The following is a 21,784-nucleotide window of genomic DNA, read 5'->3' on the forward strand; positions in this document are numbered from 1 at the left end:
TGTTTGGTGGAAAATGGACTTACAGCCGAGTATTTTCTTATAGTAAAAGTAAGTCCAAGACAAGTGATGTCCTTTTGTCTTCTTGTAGAAACTATAATCTGCTAACCTTAAAGATTCAATTTTGCATTCTGCAGAGTTGTAAGCAGTTTTTACTCATGGCCAAACCAGGTCTGGCTGCAAGCATTACATTTGCTTCCAATTGAGTAAAGTGAAACTTTTGCGCAAGTATACTTGTACTGAGTTCCTGAATGATGTGCATTAGCCATCAGTGCTTCCTCAGTTGGGACAATAATTAGAAGTGGGGTCTGAACCAAGATTCTTGGAAGCAAATAACCTCATTTTTGCATTAATTTCCAACCCAAACCCAGATGCGGCTCTGAATTTCACAAATGAGATCCCCCTCAACTATGAGCAGAACTAAAACTTCAGACCAGATCTCCTAAATTCAAGGATTTTAAAATCCAGCTCTGTATTTTGTGGTTTGGAGCCCAGTCTCTTTCTAGAGATATTTTCAGTTAAAACCTAGTAACAGGCAAGCAGTTTCTAGTGTTTTTCTCCTCAGAAAATATTTCTATATATCTTTCAGCTGGTCAAATTATCCTATTTGAAACGCATTTGTAATTTGCTGTGACTGAGTGACCTGCTTGTGAGGCTGTGTCTGATCATTTGCAGACCCTGTTAAATAACAGCTTGTGCATGACTTTAGCAGATGGTTTAGCTAACATATAATTTCTATAGGTATATAAAACAACATTTGGAATAAGAAAGCATAATGGCCTCAAGATTCTCTCTTCATTTTTGCAAAGTCATTTGCTTCTAGCTGTTACAGCACAGCAGCAAAGGACCATGCAGTGAAAATTATGACTGGGTAAACTAAGCTGAATTATAACACTATTTAAGTAATACTCCAGAAACCATATTAATGTGTGTATAAAAACAAGTATTTCACAGATAGCTACAAAGAGGGAGGTCTAATATTTCCAGATCAAGCGAAACAGTTTGATCAGCACTGATTTGGTCATGGTTTTAAATATCTGCAGTCTCCAGAGAAGGTTTATTTTGACATAGTCATTATTAAAGCTGGCATTTGAAAAGCATCAGCAAACAACTCCATAATTTATTTTCAGGAGATAACATATTTTAAAGAATATGCACTGTCAAAATTGAGACGCAAGACTTTGCTGATAGTACTTGGACTTCATTCCAGATGATAAAGAAACAATAACTGGTTCATAGCTTATGTTTTTTCAGAGTTTGGAGGGAGAGATATTCCAGAGCATAAATTCAGAAGTACTTATTCACCCTACACTTCATCTGTAGCTGACTGAGGGAGTCAGAGGTCCTGGAGAGCAAGAGGCTACTCTGCAATGCCATGAGGGCGTTCCACGGTGCCCCTTGCAATCCTGATCCCAGGATGTGCACCCCAGGTGCATCCGTACATCAGGGAAGATATGCTCTGCAGTTTGCCCCACGATTTTTCCCTTCGGGGAATAAACTGGAACGATACATGATATTCTCTATACCTGTGGACCTGCATTTCCTTTGGAAGGAAATCCTGATGCACAAGCGAATGAAACACAACCCCGTCTACTCCCCTCACGGAGCTGGAACGAGGCCATGGTGCCGCATGAACCGAGCCTGCAAGGTTTCGCCGTAGGACCTGTCAGTCCTATCGTGTTGGCTCAGCCAAAGAGCCCCGATGGGAAGTTTCTGCTTTGAATCATCCCCCAGAAGAATCCACCGGTCTCCGCCAACCATGGAGGAAACCTAAGAAGACCGGTTTTCTGTGCCCAGGGTTAGCTTTTGTTATCACAGAGTTAGCCTTTGTTATCACATTTGTTAATCATTTATCCTCTGTTAATTACATGGCACTTTGTTCAGCTAATATTAATTCTGCTGTGAACATCAGAGAAAGTCTTGTGTGCAGACTTGTGGGTGTTCTGCACGTGTGTTAATGAGAGAATATGTCATCCTCCAGAGCAAAATTAATATATATCAGAAAGTTCTGCCAAAATGCCACCTCAGATGTGTTTTTCTTAAGTATTACAAGCCACAAAAAGGGGATACAACTTTGCAGAAATGTTTGCAGTTCCCATTCCAGTTTTTATTTCTGATCTACCTTACCTCCTTAAATTCCCTCTCCTAGTATTTAGGATGCTGTAATTGTCCTGTTCTAACCTAAAGCAAATCCAATATCATTACTGAGTAGTGGGAATAGCTCTGCTCATTGACATCTGTGAGTTCGGCAGAAAGAATCCCCAATACTGTCAGAAAATAAAAAGTAACAATCAAGTCCAGCAAATGAAGACAGCTTATAAAACTATCAAAATATATAAAACTATCACTGCCAGTTCTGCAGCACCCACATACATGAGTCTAATTTATATGAATTGTTCCAAGCCTCATTTACCAAGGAAAATTGCTGTCATTACAGATACATCAGTGAGTTGGTCGGGAACATTTTTGTTCTACTTTTCAAATTAGAACATATTGATTACTTCATACAACATCTTTTCAAGGGGAACTGTTGGTTTTGGGAAATGGATTGAAAAACATTTGCAAATGGGTTTTGATGTAACTGAGACTTTGTCTCCAGAAATGACCATTCCATGGCTCAAAATTACTTTTCATAGACAAAGATAAGCAACTTAAATCACAAAGTATATATTGAAAATAACCAAAATGTTTCCAAATCAAAATGTTACAGCTGATCTGAACCAAAACCATATCTTCTGGATTTACAGCCCATGTTGGTTTTAGATTTTGATTTTTTTTTTCCTGATTCAGGACATAAACATTTTTCCATACTGTTACATTTGGCCAGAATGTGAAGTCTATTTCCTGCTTGTTTCTTTTTTACTGCCATACTGATGGCAGTTCTCCTAGCACAGTCACAGCTGTAAGATATTGGCTCTATTGCAACTGTGAGACTGCTTTTGCTGAGATACTTTTTGTCAGTTCCACAGACCCAAAAGATAACTATTCTGCAAAACCAATGTTTTTACTTGCTAGGATAACTGTAGATATATAGTTTTATACACACACACACACAAATCCCTCAGATCTAGCTTGTATTATGGTGTTAACCATAAATTTAAGAGTAGATTTTTCCCTATTTGCATCAATGAATCTACTTCATTGAAAGCATTCCTGTAATTCACCAAGGTGCAAAGGGTCTCTTGGGTCCCATGAGGGCAATTTTAATGTTAACTATAATCCATATTTTAATACTTGAATATAGTGATGGGAGATGCACTAATACCATGGAAATGGTCTTAAATATCCCCTGTTCCAAACAATGCCAGAATTATTAGATGTTAATAGACTTGATGTATTTATTCTGGTAATTTTTTGTTCTATTCCTAGTCCCTTTGTGACCTCTTTGTTCCTGCCCCGGTTGCTGTCCCATAGCACAGATAAGACTGCTTGAATTCCTTCTCTGCTCCAGCACTTGGAAGTGGGAAGAGGTGAAGAGGGACCACATACTATATTCCTTTCCCCCAGCTGGATGTGCTCCTCTCTTTCCCAAGAATGATGCTACAGCAGAGGAGAGTAGTCTTCAGTGGGATTTTATGGTGCATCTACAACAAAAAACAGTTCAGGGGCTATTCTTGTATTCTGAGGATAACTGGCATGGCACAACTCAAAGAATCATAGAATCACAGAATGGTTTGGGTTGGAAGGGACCTCAAAAGATCATCTAGTTCCAAACCCTCTGCCATGGGCAGGGACACCCTCCACTAGACCACACTGCCCAAAGTCTCATCCAACCTGGCCTTGAACACTTCCAGGAATGGGGCATCCACAGCTTCTCTGGGCAACCTGTTCCAGTGTCTCACCACTCACACAGTAAAGAATTTCTTCCTAATATTTAATCTAAGTCTACCCTCCTTCAGCTTAAACCCATTACCCCTTGTCCTGTCACTACACCCCCTGATAAACAGTCCCTCACCATCTTTCCTGTAGGCCCCTTCAGGTACTGGAAGGCTGCTATAAGGTCTCCCTGGAGCCTTCTCTTCTCCAGGCTGAACAATCCCAACTCTCTCAGCCTGTCCTCACAGGAGAGGTGCTCCAGCCCTCTGATCAGCTTCATGGCCTTCCTCTGGACTTGCTCCAACAGCTCCATGTCTCTCCTGTACTGGGGCCCCAGAGCTGGATGCAGTACTCCAGGTGGGGTCTCACAAGAGCAGAGTAGAGGGGCAGGATCACCTCCCTCGACCTGCTGGTCACACCTCTTTTGATGCAGCCCAGGACACGGTTGGCTTTCTGGGCTGCAAGCGCACACTGCCGGCTCATGTTGAGCTTGCCATCAATCAATACCCCCAAGTCCTTCTCCTCAGGGCTGTTCTTGTCCCATTCTCTGCCCAGCCTGTAGTTGTGCTTGGGACAACTCATGTCTGCAAGGGTAAAGTTTCTTCTCTCCCAAAGCAGAGTGGCTGTATTGAAATAGCTTACCAGAAGCCACATATGCCACATAAAATTCCCACAGCAGGCCTGGGCATGGTTGGGAAGAGCCCTGCCTGGCACAGCTCCATTGTGCCCAGGAGCATGCTGACAGTAAAGCACTACAGGTAATCATGGGATGGTGCCTGAGTCCTTCCCCAGCCTGGTATTATTTACTAGGGTGGACCTACCCATCCAGCCCAGCATCATAGCAAGAGTGGGAAGAAAGAAAATTTTGCTGGAAAAGGCTTCCAGGACCCCCAGCCAGCAGCAAAAAACTTACTGACGTGAGTACAGCAGATGTTAGTCTGGAGGTCAAGCCCCAGACACAAGTGCCTGACCAACTGGAGGGTGGGGGATTAGTCAGTGGAGAACCACTCCTGCCCTTATCGTCAGTCCCCTTGAAAGCTCACTAAGTTGGCATTTACAACATATACCAAAGCTTGACGGTGGTGTGATACTTCGTTGGCATTGTTATCATGGAAGACTTGAATGGAATTATTTCACATAGTCCCTAAAATATTAGCACTGTAATGAATTTCAGCCTGCTTGAATGAATACTGTGGGGTTTGTTTTGTTGTTTTTTTGTTTGATTGGGTTTTTTCCATTGGCTGAGACTTTTCCTTAAGTCTACAAATACCTAAGAGCAAAATTTATTTATTTATTACAGAGAGCATGCTCATAAAGAGAGGGCAGAGAGCATGAAAGATGGAAGAGAGAGGTTCAGCATTTTTAATTTTGACCCTAGCATTGCCCCTGGACAAACCACTAAACAGTTGAGTTTGCACATGATATAAATTTCTTAGCCCCTTGTGGCTAATGAGAGCTGCAGGATAATGAATCACATCATCACTTCAAAAGATAATATGTACAACCCTAATGTTTTCAAATTTCATAAAGATGACATGAGGGCAGTTGGAAACCTGCCAAACTTCAGAACAGTTATTGAGTTATATGCACAGTATCAAGGCACGACAAACGGAGGAAAAAACAATGTTTTGTAGAAAGAGACAGAAACTGGAAAATAATATGTTAATGGATAAACAGACATACCAGGGTCCATTTTTTTGTTCTGTGATATTTCACAGGCTGGCTGCGTCTTGTGCATGATTAATTAGTCTCCTCCATGTTACGACCCACGCAATGTTTCTGAGATGGTAGACATTTCAGTTCTATTTGCTTTTCCTGTGTGTGTTTCAAACTTCTTGCAACTGCAGAAAAGATACCGGTGATCTTACGTGTAAGATCAGCACTTTTGCACATTTGTTAACAGCTAGCAGCTCTCTTCATAAAGTAAGCGTATGACCTAATAAAGTTGTATAAACACACTGTCATTAAATATATGTAATAGCTATTATAATTCGATATATTCTTAGCTGTCAACAGGTTTTGGACTGGGCTCTGGGTGTTCCTACGTGGCAGTTCAAGCGGAGGTGGCGGCCAGCAGATCCCTGGAAGGCGCGCTGCCAGCGCTGTGAGTGCCGGCTGCTGATAGAAGAGGGAGCTTTTCAGAGGTGAAGCGAGCGATGCCCTGAGCATGCCTTCTGGGGACGCCAGCGCAGCCGCGCGAATCAGCCAACTGCTGCGTTTGTGCTTGCTGCATGTGAAGATATCCCTGCTTTGCTGTGTGCCCATCACCAGCACCAAGAAGTCTGAAATGCCATCAGTGGCGAACGCGGGGGTTACAAGGAATGCAAATTGTAACAAGAGTTTTCTTTTTTGAATAGTGCTGAAAGATATGGGGTTCATGTTTGTCTGGTTTTGTGTTAAGACTACGCAATTCTGCTTGTGCAAAACCAATGATAATATTTCAGGACTTTATTTCAAGGTGAACCATGGGAAGGAAATGAGATTGGCCAACTCCACTAGCCAGGCCAGGCCCCATTTCTATACATCCCAGCTTTGCCTTTTTACTTAAGGAAAAAAAAAAAATGTTACAAGAGCTGGAAAATAAATCATTAGATTTTAAGTGCAAAGAGGGACAGACTTCTTTTTCAGAGTTGGTGCCAGAATCACTTCCAGGTATGACCAGAAATTGGGAACTTGCAGCTAAGTCCTGGGATTTCATTTTGTTCTTCCTCATTTGCCTGCAACATGATGAAGGACTCAGAGAATGCTTCGCAGCAGAGGTGATAATGAGGATTGCAAGGACACTTTTAAATATAAAAGACCTACATTAAAAAAAATAAAACAAAAAAAACAAAACCAAAAAAATGAGCAAAAAAATGCTGTGCTTTTTTTTAACCTGCCCTTACTTCATCAGCACTCTGAATGGGTGCTCACAATTACTGTTTGTTTGTGTGATATTATACTCTAAGCAGTAAGGAAGGAAAATTTGGCCAAAACTCATAACAAGTCCTCTGTTTTGTCAGTGTGAAATACTTGATAATTTGTAATGCATTTAGCCATTAATCATTTTAAAGGGCTTTTAAATGGGCATGAAGTCCTTTGAGTCTTTTCCGTATACAGACATTGGATCAGGGACCTTTGCTACAAATTACTTTTGTCTGGACTTCTAATACAAAATCAACTTGAGAACAAGGGAAATACATCACTGTTAAATTTTATTATAAGACAGAGCCATTATAACACATCATGGGAAACATTTTTGAGCTGTTCTATTAATAACAGCAGTGCCTGATTTCTTTGGTTTAAACTTACCTTTTTCACATTTTCTTGTGACATTTTCCAGATATAAATTGTTATGATGAAGAGTCATTCAAAGCAAGGGAAAAAGCTGTAATTATGTTTCTCTTTTAGAAAAGAGAGTGGGGCAGGAGGGGGATTATTTTACAGAGATCAGTGAAGGACACCCTAATAAAGATTGGTCTGGAACATTTCTTTTTATGACAATTGACTTATCAGCAAGAGCCATTGTAGCAAATCTGGAAATTACATAATTGCCAGAAACTGTAGATATTTGACTTGGCAAGAACCGTAGGTGTCTCTGATTTATTATTGTAAGAATTTGGCTCTGCAAAGATGAAGAAATGTTTAATGAAAGAACAGTAGAATACAAATGAAACAAGCAGAGATCCTGTTTTCAGAGGCTATATTTAACTACATTGTCACTACTAACGTAACACAAATAAACTAAACTGAAAATGTCTGGGGTGGCAAACTGGCACAAAGATCAATCTGCATAAAATACTAATTTCAACAGCTAAACACTGATCTTTTCCTCGCCATTTTGTGCTACCCTTTGGGCAAGTTATCTGTGGTTCATTCATTTTATTAGATGCTATCCCTTTTAGCACGGGCACAATAATAAAACTATAAATCTGAAAGAAACTTGTTAATGAGGACTTGCATTTTTCTAATCTGTCCTTCACAAGGCAGTGAAGTCCTTTCAAGTAGCAAAGTCTAAAGGCATTAGGTGTTATTAAATTCAAGAGAAACATAGGTGACTTTAAGATCAGAGTGGTGAAGTGGGAACACTGTAAGTACTTATTTTAGGTCTGGAGGATTTGCAGACCACAGCAATTCTGAAAACTCCCGTAATTATTCTCTGTATCAGAAGACCAGGTCACCACACAGTAGATTAAGGTGAATGTCTTTGCTTAAACCATTTGCATCAAAGAGATTTACTTTGGCAAGTCCTACAGGAGAAGTTTTCCCTTTGATAAAGTTCAGCCTCTTTTGCTGGAGAAATGCTGTTTCCTGAAAATGGATTATCATCTACTCTTTAATATCTCCTTATGTTTCTCATGTTTATCTTACTACCTCATGGAGGAGCTGCTAAGAACATCCCACAGTTTATCTGTCTTGGCGTTCAGCGGGGCGGCAGCAGCTGGAATCAATGCCACCGCTGGTGCTCCTCAGAGCCGTTGTGAAGGGAAAGAAATCCTGCCGCAGCGTGAGATCGACATTCCTATCTCCCAGAAGACACACGTGCTGGCACCACCATCATCCATTAGACCAGAAGTTTTGAGCCTGCTATCAGGCTGGAGCTTCTCTGCTGGCACTTGGACAGACCACTGCCCTGCCAGGACTCTGATCATCTCAGTTTTACGGAGGAGTAAAACACCCTGTTAGAACAAATGTTTCTGTTGAAGTGGAAAACTCAGATGATATATTTCATTGTCAGGAGATTAGGAAGAAATATAGCAAAAAGTCATAAAAAACCACCTTGTTATCTCTATAATTTTTTCCAGGAGTAAATACTGAATAGATGTTACTGGACACGTTGGGAAGGGGGAGATACGTCACAGAGTCTGAGGCTACCTTTGCTAAATGATGGAGATATCACTAACAATGAGTTAATATTGCTCTATATTGCTCCATATCGACCCTGATATTGTTAACTACTGAGGTCGCACAGGCAAAGGTGCCTCCAGATACCTGAATGCAGAAGCCTTGATCGTGACATGAGTAGACTATTCAAATTAAGCTTTTTTTAGCAAGTAGCAGGAAATGAGCATTCCTGTGGCCATCAGCAGTAAAATGTGTAAGCATCAGAAAATGGAGCACCTCCAAACTCTTCAGCTTGGGCTTTACCATCCAGTCAACGTAAGCAGAAGGACCATGACTTGTACTGTATGTCATTTGCTACAAGAGCATTTCTTAACGGACAGATTTATGGAGGCTTTACTTTCCTCTCCTTTCTCATTAGCACTATCTGCAAGATCATTCTCTCAATACATTTAACATGACCGTGGCCTTGCAGACTTGCACCCAGCTCTGTGCTTGGACTCCTTTCATCAGTTTACCTTCCTTTCACAGTTATATTCCAGCTATTTCATATGTCTACATTTAAAAACCAATGGGAGGGAAAAAAAAGCCTCTAACAAAAAAACCAAACACACCCAAAGACAGGTTCTTCTGAATATGAGCAAGCCACTTTAATGTATATGCCTGCCGTAATAGATTTGTTTGTATTTTCTAGCTCTACATTTTTTCTAGAGAAACAATAATCATTCATGTCATCATCATGATTTATATCACACATCTCATATTGTACACATTTATTACTTTATAATATAAATATTTTTGCTTTTTTTCCCTTTGCCTTAAGTATGTTGCAACCTTGCAAAATAAATACAAAGAAAAAGGCCAAGCCAGTCTCAGAACAGTAGGAAAGTCATTGGTAGGAAATTTGAAACTAAAAATATTACATAATTACTTTATTTTATATTTTTTAAATTACTGTGCAATATTATTTTTATTTTTTTATAATTATTTTAGATTGGATATTAGGAAAAATTTCTTCATGAAAAGGGTTATCAAGCATTGGAAGAGGCTTCCCAGGGAAGTGGTTGAGTCACCATCCCTGAAGATATTTAAAAGACATGTAGATGTGGTGCTCAGGGACATGCTTTAGTGGTGGACTTGGCAGTGTTAGGTTAATGGTTGAACTTGATGATCTTAAAGGTCTTTTTGAACCAAAACGATTCTATGATTCTATTATTTTAGCAGTGGCTGGGTATAGAAAAACACACTTTAAAAGGTCTTAGATGTGTTTTTCATTCATTCTCCATAAGGTCATTCAATAAGACTCCAAAATCAAGACTCTAAAAGCAAGAGTGAGGAGGAATTTCAGTTTCTAATAGACAGGACACGGATGGACTGGAAAGGAGATGGAGCGCCAGAAACTTTCTAGTGTTCTTACTCATTACCTGGCACTCAACATGCATCCTCAACAACTGAGAGCAGCCACTGCATTACAAACAGTTACAAAAGCTGGAGTCAGGGGTCATGGAGGTCCTGATGCCAAATTCCTCTCAGTGGCATCACAGGATGAGGAGCTACTATCCCAGCACAACACGGGTGCTTTGGAGTTGGAGGGCCCCTGGCAGGTCCAGAGGGAGAAATGGAGACTTGGAGAATCTCTGTGATTTTAGTGGAAGATGGAGAGGATCCTATGCAAGCAAATCATTACTGTTCTGTGCTAATTGAATAAATTACTTCATTTGTAGACCTCAACAGAAATGTGAGCTGAATGGGGTAGCTTATTTGTTGGGAAAATACCATTTGATGCTGCTCTGAAACACTACATCAAGAATCAAACCTGTAGTTGTGTCATTTCAGGTGCATCTGGGCAAGTTCGGTTTTTTTTTTTTTTTCATTTGGTTGGTTGTTTGGTTTGTTGGTTTGTTTGGTATTTTAAAAATAGAAGGGCTTTTAGGATGAGCTGGATTAAGTCTGTTTGGGATAAGAAGGGATATTTATCTGTTTGGGGTTTTTTACTAGCTGAATCTATGAGGAATTTTGATGACCTCAGTGCAATTTTACGGATTGAAATAGGAAGTGGTTTGAAATTGTAACAGGATTTGAACTCTACTGATGCAACACACCATGAGACCATCTCACCAAAAATGCCTCAGAGTGGCTTATAGGAGAACACGTGCCTGTTACAGCTCATAATTTTTTGTAAGATATCATAATAGTTAGTATGACAAACTTTACGGTTGCAGTTTTCACATATATTTGCAATATCGCCTATCTTTATTGGGACATATTATGAAACTGGTGTCCAAATCCTCTGAAAGATTAATTTTAGCTATGTTTTTGTACCATTATTTAATTGACTACTTACCCTATTCTGCATTTCATCAGCATCATATGCGGTGCATTGTCTGCTATTTAGAGTCTTTTTCTTGGCGCTAAATAAAATCCAAGAATGTGGCTATCAGTTATTTCACAGCTTTTCATTCCACTGCAGAGTTCTTCCATTTTGGAGTGAATACATTGTTGGCAGACTATGTGTTAATAGCTATAGTTTAAGTTGACTAATATTTTCCACTTTGCCAAACTGTAGTTCTTTGCAATTTTTTTTTTTATTATTATTATTCTAAATTCAACCTGGACTGAGTAAATGTATTTCAGCAAAATTTTTTCTTCTGCCTCCTAGAATGCAGTTTAGGAACAATATATTGTTTGGCTTACATTAATATTTTAAAGTAACTTTTGCCATACTTCTGAAAATCAACTTAAATTTGCCAAGTTCTGTTTACACGTGCTCAGGAGAGATATACTTGAGTTAGCAAGAATTTGCTGAAGAGGTAATCTGCACTGAGCATATTTTATTCTCACCTGGATGCCCAAAAACCTCCTGCCAAGATGCTGTAACGCAAAGAAAAAAAAAAAAGAAAAAAAAAAAAAAAAGAGCAAAATCTATTCTAGATTATCAAGAAACTTTTGAACAATGCTTTTGTACTACTCAGAAACTATTATGATGAGGAAAATTATAACAAAATACAGGATTATTTTTGTCCCCCCTGCTTTCAGTGGTATTTTTTTGAATGTTCACGACTGGTGAGAATTAATAATTTGATGAAATTCAGCTGAACTAGAGATCTAAGGGACTTACACACAGGGTTTCTAACATAAACAAATCTTACAGAACCGGAAGAAATCTATTGCCTGGGTAGAGTGCAGCTTTTCCCTTTCAAAAGAATTTGTAGGCAACAGAACAAACCCAGTTATTCCTATGCCATTTTCCATTTCTGAGATGGTCTATTAAGTGTTAAAGATTTAACTTCTGTGGAGGTTGCATGCAACCCTTGTCACTGGAGATCTGCTGTGGCCCATTTGAGCCTCTTCCAGGACAGAGAAGCCAGTTTCTGGAAGAGTGAAATTCTCCTGATGAAAATATCTCACTACCAGCAGGAAAGACAGAATTTTGACTTTAATTGAAAGACGTCATGTGGAAGAGGATCATGCATAAGGAGGAATGCTACAAAACTGATTAGAGAAGACAGTGAGAAATGCCATATACAAACATCTGTGATATTATTAGAGATATAAGTATCACCAGGAACTATGTCATTTTGGTAGGAACAAATGGATACGGACTGGAGAACAAATGGTACCAGTAACGATAAGCGCTAATTACTTCTGGATTTGATAAACAACAGATTTCATCATACACCTCCTGGCTGGATAAGAAGTAATGTTATTTTTAGTTGATTAGTATAAATGGCGAGGATATTAGAGAAGCAGTATCTACAGAGATAGCTATAGATAGCTTTTTATCAAACAACTAGTCAGCTGAAAATGAATTGAAGATACTAAGTAGTACTCAAAGTTTTAAGTCCAAACTAGAAAGAAAGAAAAATGGCATTCATTTCATAAGAAAGGCAGGTCATGCACAAATAAATATTTTTTTTTTTATTAATATCTGACTTTTATACAGAGGAAGTACTTCAGAAGTAATCTTCTTGAAGTTCTATAGAAAAGTTTATTTTAGTTATGTGATATGACCCCATATTTTATGACTTATTACTAAATAGTTTTCATATTATACATAAAAATGGATATTATTAAAAGAATTTTAGGATGGGGAAGGAACTACTAAATAATACATTTGGAAACTCATTGTCTGCTGTTAATTACTCCTGAGTCATTCATTAATCTGATTTTACTTAATTTTGTTAATGATCTTAGTTATTAATCAAAATCTTTCCTGATTTTGAGAAATCAGCAAATTTTATCAGGTTGGCTTTTATTTGTTTAGTAAGGTTGAATGACTTGGAAAACTAGCAGATTAAAAATGAGATGAAATGTAATGGTACAAGTTATGAGATCAGCAAGAAATCTGGCATCCCAGTGGTTAACAAAGCTGTTAATAAAGAAACAATGATAATTAGTAAATACGGCTAAAATGCAATGAGTATATATCAAAGTGACACACAAGTCAAGGCTAAGGAGGAGCCCAAATTTCTTATTTCTGTTCAATTGCTTACTGGCAGCTTTCTGAGGCACAGCATTTGGCTTATGTCCGTTTGCACAGAGCCTTGAAGAATGAGTGGTTCACAACCACCTGCAGCAATCCAAATAACGTTTGGTATTCTGGTAAATGTTATTCCAATGTAATCCCTGGTAAGACAAATTTTGGGTTTCTTGGTTTGTGGAAGGCTTATTAGAATTGGAACAGATGCAGAGAAGAACAGCTGGAATCAGTGGGGAAAACACCTCACCAAAATAAAGGCTGTAAAGATACACCACCCCGGAGACAAGGGTAACATAATGAAAAGCTCTGGTAAGACAAATATATCCACTAGCTTCAGTTTGGAAAGTAGGGAGAAAATGTCTGATTAAGACTCTGTAACAGTTTTCCAACTTCAATGGGGAACAAAAGAAATCTAGTCGGTTTTAATATATGCAGTGGTGTATATATTCACTTTATTGCCAATTCAAGGAAATAGACTTGGGAAATCTTTTCTTACTCTTCATTGCTTTTTCTACTTTCTATGCAGTATATGGTAATATTTAGTTTCCCAAACTGAAATTTACCCAGGGACCAGATTTTCAGCCTTAATTTTGTGACTAGCACCTAGCAGTGGGTATTGCAGTAATGTTGTTAGGAGGTGAGTTCAGGACCAGCTCAGCCTTCTGACTCAAGAGTTGCACCCCAGCATCACGTAAGTCCTGATATACAATAATCTTTTCAGCCTCTGCGAGCAGACAGGGCAGTGTAAAAGGACATGGCTGCAAGTCACAAAAACACTCAATGCAATTTAATTAAAACCAAATGCAGGCAGTTGTAGGCACTATCACCAGAGAACTGGCAAATCTGAACAGGGCATTGGGAACTGTCAGAGCCCTGGTCCCTGCACGTTCACATCTCTCAGCCTGAGTCTCTCCAAACACTCTGCTCAATCCCATCTCACAGTGATTCACTGAGTTTAAACCAGGAGCAACCCTTCCCATCAACTTGAATAACCTCCCTCATGCCACAGACCACCACGTTTCACACAGCAATATACATACAAGCCAAAAAAACCACAGAACGTGCACCTCAGAAGAACAGAAACTACTTGTTGAGGTATGTTCGCACAGCAGGAGGTTGACAAGGTTGTGACTGCAGCCCATGAGGACAAACCTGAATTATCCAATACTGATAGGAACAGGCACAGCAGCATTGGGCCAGCCTAGGCTGTAAAAACACCTGCTAGTTGTGTTGTGCTCTTTACTGCTGCCACATTGACAAACCAGCACCCAACACAGCTATTTTGAAGATCCTTGGGTGAAGATCCTTGGGTTACCTTTGACTGCAGTTCTCTCAGACTCTCCATCTCTTGGTGGACCTGTAGCTTCTACCTTTTGAGTCCTACAGAGGGCTTGCCAGGCAGGTTAAAAAGCCTGCAGAACCTTTCGATAAACTGAACATTAATCTTGTTTAGATGTCTTGGATTGAGAGGTCTGGATTCATTCCCCGCCACTGCCCCAGCATTACACACATGTTTACCCAAGGCATTGACCTCAGCAATACAGTCAGCTTTGGCTCTCCATGTGAAAGAGAAGAGCATCCAGGGTACAAGTTAAACCTTCAGTGGAATGAACTGTCTTCTACCCATACCTTTTTCTCTACAGAGGAAGACCATAATGACTGCATCCAACCTGGAAATTTCTGTACCGGAAGGAACGCAGGATGAAAGCAGGACAGCTTATGTGTTTTGTTCAAAGTCAGGAGCTGAAGCTGATAATACAACTCAGATCACCCAGTTATATGATCCATGGCCTACTGAAATCCCATTGAGTTTATCTTTTTTTTCTGTGATTTTATAGCACCACGTAAAACGAGGGTTGGATTTTGTGATGTAGACATTTATGGAACTATACATCGTAAAAGCCTCCTACTGGAAACATTGCTTTTATGTTGTTATTGTTGTTGTTACTCTTGTCATTGCTGCTCTTATTATTATCTTTCTGTGCCCTCAAGAAAAATATTGAAAACAGGGAAATGTACATGCTGCTTTGATGTAAATAATACAACTTGAAAGTAGCTTTCAAGGGAACTAAAAGCAGACCGCTGGAGTATTTTCTACCCCGATGCATGCATAACATGAACTGATAAACATGTCCAAGGAATGTTTAAGTTACACAATGAAAGGAGAAGAAATAGTGCGAGGAGCTTTTGAGTGTGGGTCTCACCTTCAGCTGCAGCTGAGTCCCACCACCTCGTCTCATGACCCTCTGCACCAGGCAGCTCCCGTTAGCAGTCACACCGACTGGGTCAGCCCAGATTTCTGGCTGTGTAGAGGCCAAGTGCAGGAGAGGGACTGAAGCAAATGCACGAGACGGCAGCCTGGCTGTGGGAAAGCACGCAGAAAAGGGCGACTGTGCAAGCCTCACACTTCATGCTTGAGCTTGGGGAGGTCTGCAAAAATAATCTTCCTTCTACTGAGAAGACTCAAGAGGAGAGGAGGGATGTTGTACGGGGAGTGCCTTCCTGTGTGTTCCTACAGCATCAAACACAACAGCACCCCGATGTTTTTTGAGGCCCTTGGAAACTAGCATAACACAAACAATAATACATTATCATCACTTTTAGTCCTTACTCATTTTCTCCCAGATCCTTAACTTGCCAAAAGGAGGGAAGGGACCTGAACCAGAAATGGGATACACATTCCCTGCAAAACAGAATCACGTCGTAACTTAAATAACAGAGACATCGTGTGCAGGTTGCTGACAGGTTTGAAGCCATAGCTTAGAGAAGCCCTAAATCTCCTCTTGTATTTACACTTCTGGCTCCTCTTTCTCCCTCAGGAGCGCTGCACTAATCACTTACAATCCTCTTCTTGGAACTGGGTGGTAACTCTGCACGGTCAAAAGCACTCTCACTGCAATTAAAGCTTGTCTCCTTTATTAATAGGTACAATCACACCGTTCCACACCCCTTGCTTGGGGCAATTTGTTCACTTTCTGACTATATCTCTATCCCTCATTGCCTAGGAGTGTGTGGAAAGTGTATTTTTTTTCACATACTCATAAGAAACAAACAAAAAAGATTTGTCCTCAAGGACAGTAGAAGGAGGGCTGGCTATGTGAACAAAAATCCTGTCTCCCGATATGCTGTGTAGGTCCCATTATTTGTGAGTTACGCCACGGGGTAAGGCTAGAATGAGACTTGCTGTGTACATAAAAAGGGAAGGCAGATGTTCTGTTTTAGGAAAACACTGGATCTGTTTTTCCCAACATACGTGTGAAAGACAGTCAGTGCCATAACACAATCTGAGGACTTTTGTGCTCCAATGGTTCTGCTTTGCCATTGCTCCTGCTGCCCAGAGCCTGTGGGACCGCTCAGCCGTCGCACCAGGGGCCGTGCAGTAGCCCCCATCAGTGTCACTCGAGCGTGCACATTGTTTGATAACTTCTTCCGTGCAGGAGACGGGTGGGAAACCACACTTTGCTTGAATGGGTTTTCTGTATATGCCCAAGGGCAGGGGGCAGCGAGGGGGGTGAACACATCTAACAGTCTTGTTCTCTCATTTTTTTTTAAATCATATATCTATGGTATTTTTGTACCAGCACACAAAAATATGACCTAAGAATCTTTTTCAATATGATTTTCTCATTGAAGATTTTAACCTAATTTAATACTTAACTTGAACCCTTGTGGAAGCTAGCACAACTTAATAGCTAAATCATGGGTATTTAATGCAGAATAGAACATGTAATTGCCAGAGTGAATCTTAGAATAGTTTAACTTCTTTTGTTATGGTACAATGAATCAATAGGGTTGCAACATTTAGGTCTCAGTCTTGCACAGACACGTCCCTGTGTGGAGCTGTTTGCGTGACTGGAGCTTCCATTTATTTCTATTATTAAAGGGATAATTAGTGCATAATGAAAAATACTTGAACAACTGTCTCTATTATACAGAGCTGAATTTAAAATTTTTCATGATATTGTACTTTTTATTCAGTAGGAGCTACAAACTCCATAGGGTTTGCATGTATAATTTATCCACCTTCTATCTTATGTGTGGTTGTTTTGTAATGCAAATATTATTCTGTATAAGCTTGGAACAGGGACAAACCTTCCCGCAGTGCATCTTTTTTGTTCTTTTTTTTTTTCTCTGTGGTGCCTTTACAGCTGTTCTGTAAGTGCCTATAGAGTAAGTCCAGTACTGCAAGTCAAATCCTAACCAGCTAAGCCTATTATTATTGCTATTGTTACTGTTGTTGATTTTTTTTTAATACAGAAGCTATGACTTTATTACAGATTCTTTTCTAACTCAAAAAATACCAATGTAATTATTTTGTGATAGCATATGTGCCTTTTGTTGAGCCTTTTTTAACTGGAGACTTTCAACAAGACTGTACTCTTGTCTTATTTGTCATATTCCATGTTCTTCTTGTCAAGACGGTCAGGACTGCTTGAAGCCGGACTCCTGCTTTATTGTAAGAGAAGTCACTGAATGCTTCTTAATTCTTCCAATGGCAAACTACTAGGTGGGGTAGGCATATTCAGTGTTGGAGCTAAGGCACTGTTTTCCTATCTCTTTCGTTAACATCTAGGTAAAAATAGTATTTTTTCTGAATTTCAGAATTCTACTTGAATTTGTTTTGAAACCTTGCAATTATGTGATGAGCCTTCCTTGGGGTAAAACAAGCTCATAATTTGTTGCTCAGCTCAGAAGAGTTAGAAAACAGATATGTGCTAGATCATATTTTGCTAGGAAAAATTACATTAAGCCTGCTAGAGAGAAGAAATGTCCAAAAAGTGAAACACACAACTTGGCTGCTGCTTTCATCCTGACAAGATTCAGGAATAGTAAACTTCAGTAACAGCAGAAATTAAACTTCTGTTGCGATAATTAAACAGGATTGCTTAGGGAAAAGAGATCACAGGCCAGCGAACCTTGTGGATCCTCTGTAGCAATCCTTGGTACTCGTGCTGCTTTCAGCTTTGCATGTCACCTAACCTGTCACATGAACACTGGAATGAGTCGTGCTCAAAGGGATGGAGATGGAATAGATCACCTTAGAGGAACGCAAGATCCGTGTCACTAGGCAACGTGGCTGTTGCAAATGAACATGTTATTAAAGAAAGACCAGCAGCAAAGCAAAGCCAGGAAAAGATACAAGGCAGTTGCCATGGATTACAATGTGATGCCACAAATTCTTGCATTCTTGTTTCCCTGCACAAACCCAGAGGGAGGAAGAGGGAGGAAGAGAGAGAGAATGGAAATCACTACTGAGGAGGGACCAAAGCAACCTGAACCACCGTTAGAGGAACTAGAAAGCATCATGAGATGAAAAAGGAAAGTGAATACTTCGATACAATAAGAAGATTTATTCAGTGAAATACATATGCCTTCAAGGCATGATGCAGCTTCATCATGCATATCTTTGGCACAAACCAACTGCTTTTTTGTCACTTCTGGCTGTGTTAGACTAAGTTTGATCAATAGGAGGCAGGCAACTAAAGGAATACAGATTGCCCAAGATCCACATTGAGGATTTGCAGGAAACATAGAAAATCAGTTGTTAACTGTTTTAATGAATCAAGTCTTGAATTCTAGGATTGTATTAAAAGTGTTTATATTATCTACAAATAGGAGGGCTTTCCAAATTATTTGTCTGGCAGGTCAGCTCTAATGTGACATTGTGCCATGGCAGGCTGACCTAGATCAAAGCCCTTCTCAGGTTCCTTCCTTCTGGGAACACTCATGCTACCAGTCTGGGGGTCTCAGCATGAAAAATCACAATGTATATATGAAGTAAAAGTGAGTGCAATCACACTCTGAAGTGACCCTGACACGACTATGGGAGACTTAGGCCCTAGAGTCTATGTGTTTGTGATATAATCATGCACCATACATATCAGGGTCTATACATCTAAAGGGAGAAAAAGTCGTTCCATTGAGAATCTTTTCCTTATTTCTGATATCACTCTTTTAAATGTTTGGAAATATTTCACATCTTTCTAGATAGAAGTAAGTATCAAAAGAAGAAGAAAAAAAAACCCCACACTTGGTTTTTTTATTAGTAATGCATTTTGAGCTCCTTCTTGAACAAGAACATATAAATCTTACTTAGTGGTGTTCTACACATATGAAAAATATCGGCAGCTCAGGCAGAGGAACTTTCTTTTCATTCTACTACTTATAACAGACTTCAGAGTATGCGCATGACTTACTTTTGCTGCACACTTACCATAAAAAAAGTACACACAAAGATAGCAACACACATTCTTTTTTGTTTATTTAAATGCAAATGCCCTACAAATTAATGGGTGGTAGCAGAAAATTCCTTTCCTTTCTAACTTAGCTCAGAAGCCACAAACTCATTTAATTTTGGATCCATTCCTATTTCTCAGAGTCCCCAGGAGATTTAGTAAAAGCAAGACATAGCTCTTACTGGAACCCCATGGGCATTACTACATTTTTTAGATGTAGATCAGGCTGCTACACTCTGCTTTTGGAAAGTCAAGATTTCATTTATAAGGTGCTGAAACTGGGCAGCTTTCATGTCAGGCCCTCAATTCACAATCTCCAGCAAAAGAGGAAATGGAGGGTATGTCAGCAGCAAGCAACCGAGCACAGAACAGAGACATCTCAGTTCAGTGCCTGTGTTCGCACAGCTGAGTGCTATGTAGAGATACCATGTGGATCTGGAGAGCAAAATATTTATGTTAGCATAGCATTGCTTTCAGCAGCAGCACTTCAACAGCACTGCTCGGGCCCAGTACCAAGTTACCATCTTTTAAGTTTTCAGGTGTCTTGCAAAGGTTAAAAGGAGTCTTCATCACTTGAGTGATGGCTCTTTTCCTGGGCAGACGGGGAGGAGGGGAACAAAAATAAAACCAGAGAACATGCTTGAGGAGCTCTAATTTTCCTCTGATTTTGCGGAGTGATGGGGAGCACAGCATGACAAGCATTCAACCTGGGCACAGCTCCGGGAAATGTATTGCCACTGGCTCACGCAGATGGAGAGATGACAGTTCAGTTTTGTAATCACCAGAGAACTGGTTCCTGATCCCTCCTGTTCTTTTCCCCTCTTCTCCAAGAGCAACAGATCCACCTGCAATATTTCACCAGGATTAGATGCATGGATAGTTTCTTCTTACAGATCACCACCTTAGACTGATGCTGAAGCCTCTGAGCAGGACAGTGGTGGTGACCGGGACTAGGAGCAGCTGTGCTGTGGCTTGAACCCTTTTTCCAGCTTCTCCCAATCCTGTCTGCTCAGCCTGGTGACAGGCTTGCAGCTGCTCATGGAGAAGACGGTTGAAAGCAGGGATGTGCCTGACCTGACTGCTGAAAAGGGAGCAGGTATTTTCATGCTACGGCTCTGAGAACAGACGCTAGAGTGAAATATTCAGGATCAAAATTCAAGGAAAACAAGCATATCTGTCAGTAACAGAGCTACTAAAATATTTTTTTTCAGATTTATGTTATGCCTTTTACATATTCCCATGACAGCAGCCACCTACAATCATCACAACTCCTCTCTTCACATCTGTCCTCCTAATACACTACTCTCAGTATCTCTCCTTTTACCTCATATTTCCAGTTCCCCTTCCCCAGTACGGTCTCAACCCCATTTCCCATTTACTCTAACCTTCCAGTTTCTACCACTTCCCTGCTTCCAGATCCTTCCCTGGTTAGCTGGGCAATAGGCAACGTGGCAGATTTGGAGATGGCAGATCAGCCAGGGAGCGTTCATTTGCTATTATGTAGCAGAAGAACAAGCAGATAAATATGCTGCATTTGCACTACAGTCCTTCCCCCAGTAGGGCAACAAATTGCATGTTGCTGTTGATTCTCATTAAACGTTTTAAGAATTTTAATCTCTTTGAGATCTTTATCCTTCTGTCAAATTCATTTGGAACTGGACGTCACTGGGGAATGACGGACAGATGGTATAATCACATAAGCCTCCTTTCACTGGGAAGCCAGATTTAAAAAAAAAAACAAAAACCAAAAAAAAACAACCCAAAAAAACCAAAACCAAACCACAACAAAACAGGCAAAAGTTGCAAAAATAATTATGCTCCTTTTTGGAGACTGGATGGAGGCAGAAAGACTTGACAATAATCTAATAAAGATTATGCAGTGATCAGGGTCAGAAGCAATGTTTAGAGTCTCCCTTCAGAATATTAAGAGCCCTTTGAATGGTGCTTACATGTGCTATGATGTACAGATACCACTGAGCCACTGGCCACCAACACCTGCAAAGGCTGCAGGTCCGCTGCGCCAGACCCCATCCCAGCTCAGGAGGAAAGCCGCTTCCTTCCTCACTTTGCATTCTCTCCTCCAGCTCATCAGTTTGGGGAACTTTGCTGTGGTTCAGACAAGCGTGTCTGCAGAGGCAGCCGTGAGCATTTCCGAGAGGTGTGTGTGAGATAAGTAGCCCATAGCCCTTTGTGGTATTCTGGGGTTTAGGACCACCCAAGCCAGATGCCTGAGTAAGTTTATTGTGCACGCAGCATAAGCTCTCAACACTATGATCTAAACTACTGTTCCTAAAAGGTGCTTTCAGCATTGCTGTGTGGAACAAAGGACCCCAGGTCACTGACACCCACCCCATTTTGATTGCTACAAACACCTAAGAAATGTCTGGAAATCTGTTGCAATTTTACTGCAAAATCAATTAAGTCACTGCATCTA

Source organism: Grus americana, chromosome 3 (genome assembly GCF_028858705.1).
Source record: "Grus americana isolate bGruAme1 chromosome 3, bGruAme1.mat, whole genome shotgun sequence".
NCBI classification, from domain to species: domain Eukaryota; kingdom Metazoa; phylum Chordata; class Aves; order Gruiformes; family Gruidae; genus Grus; species Grus americana.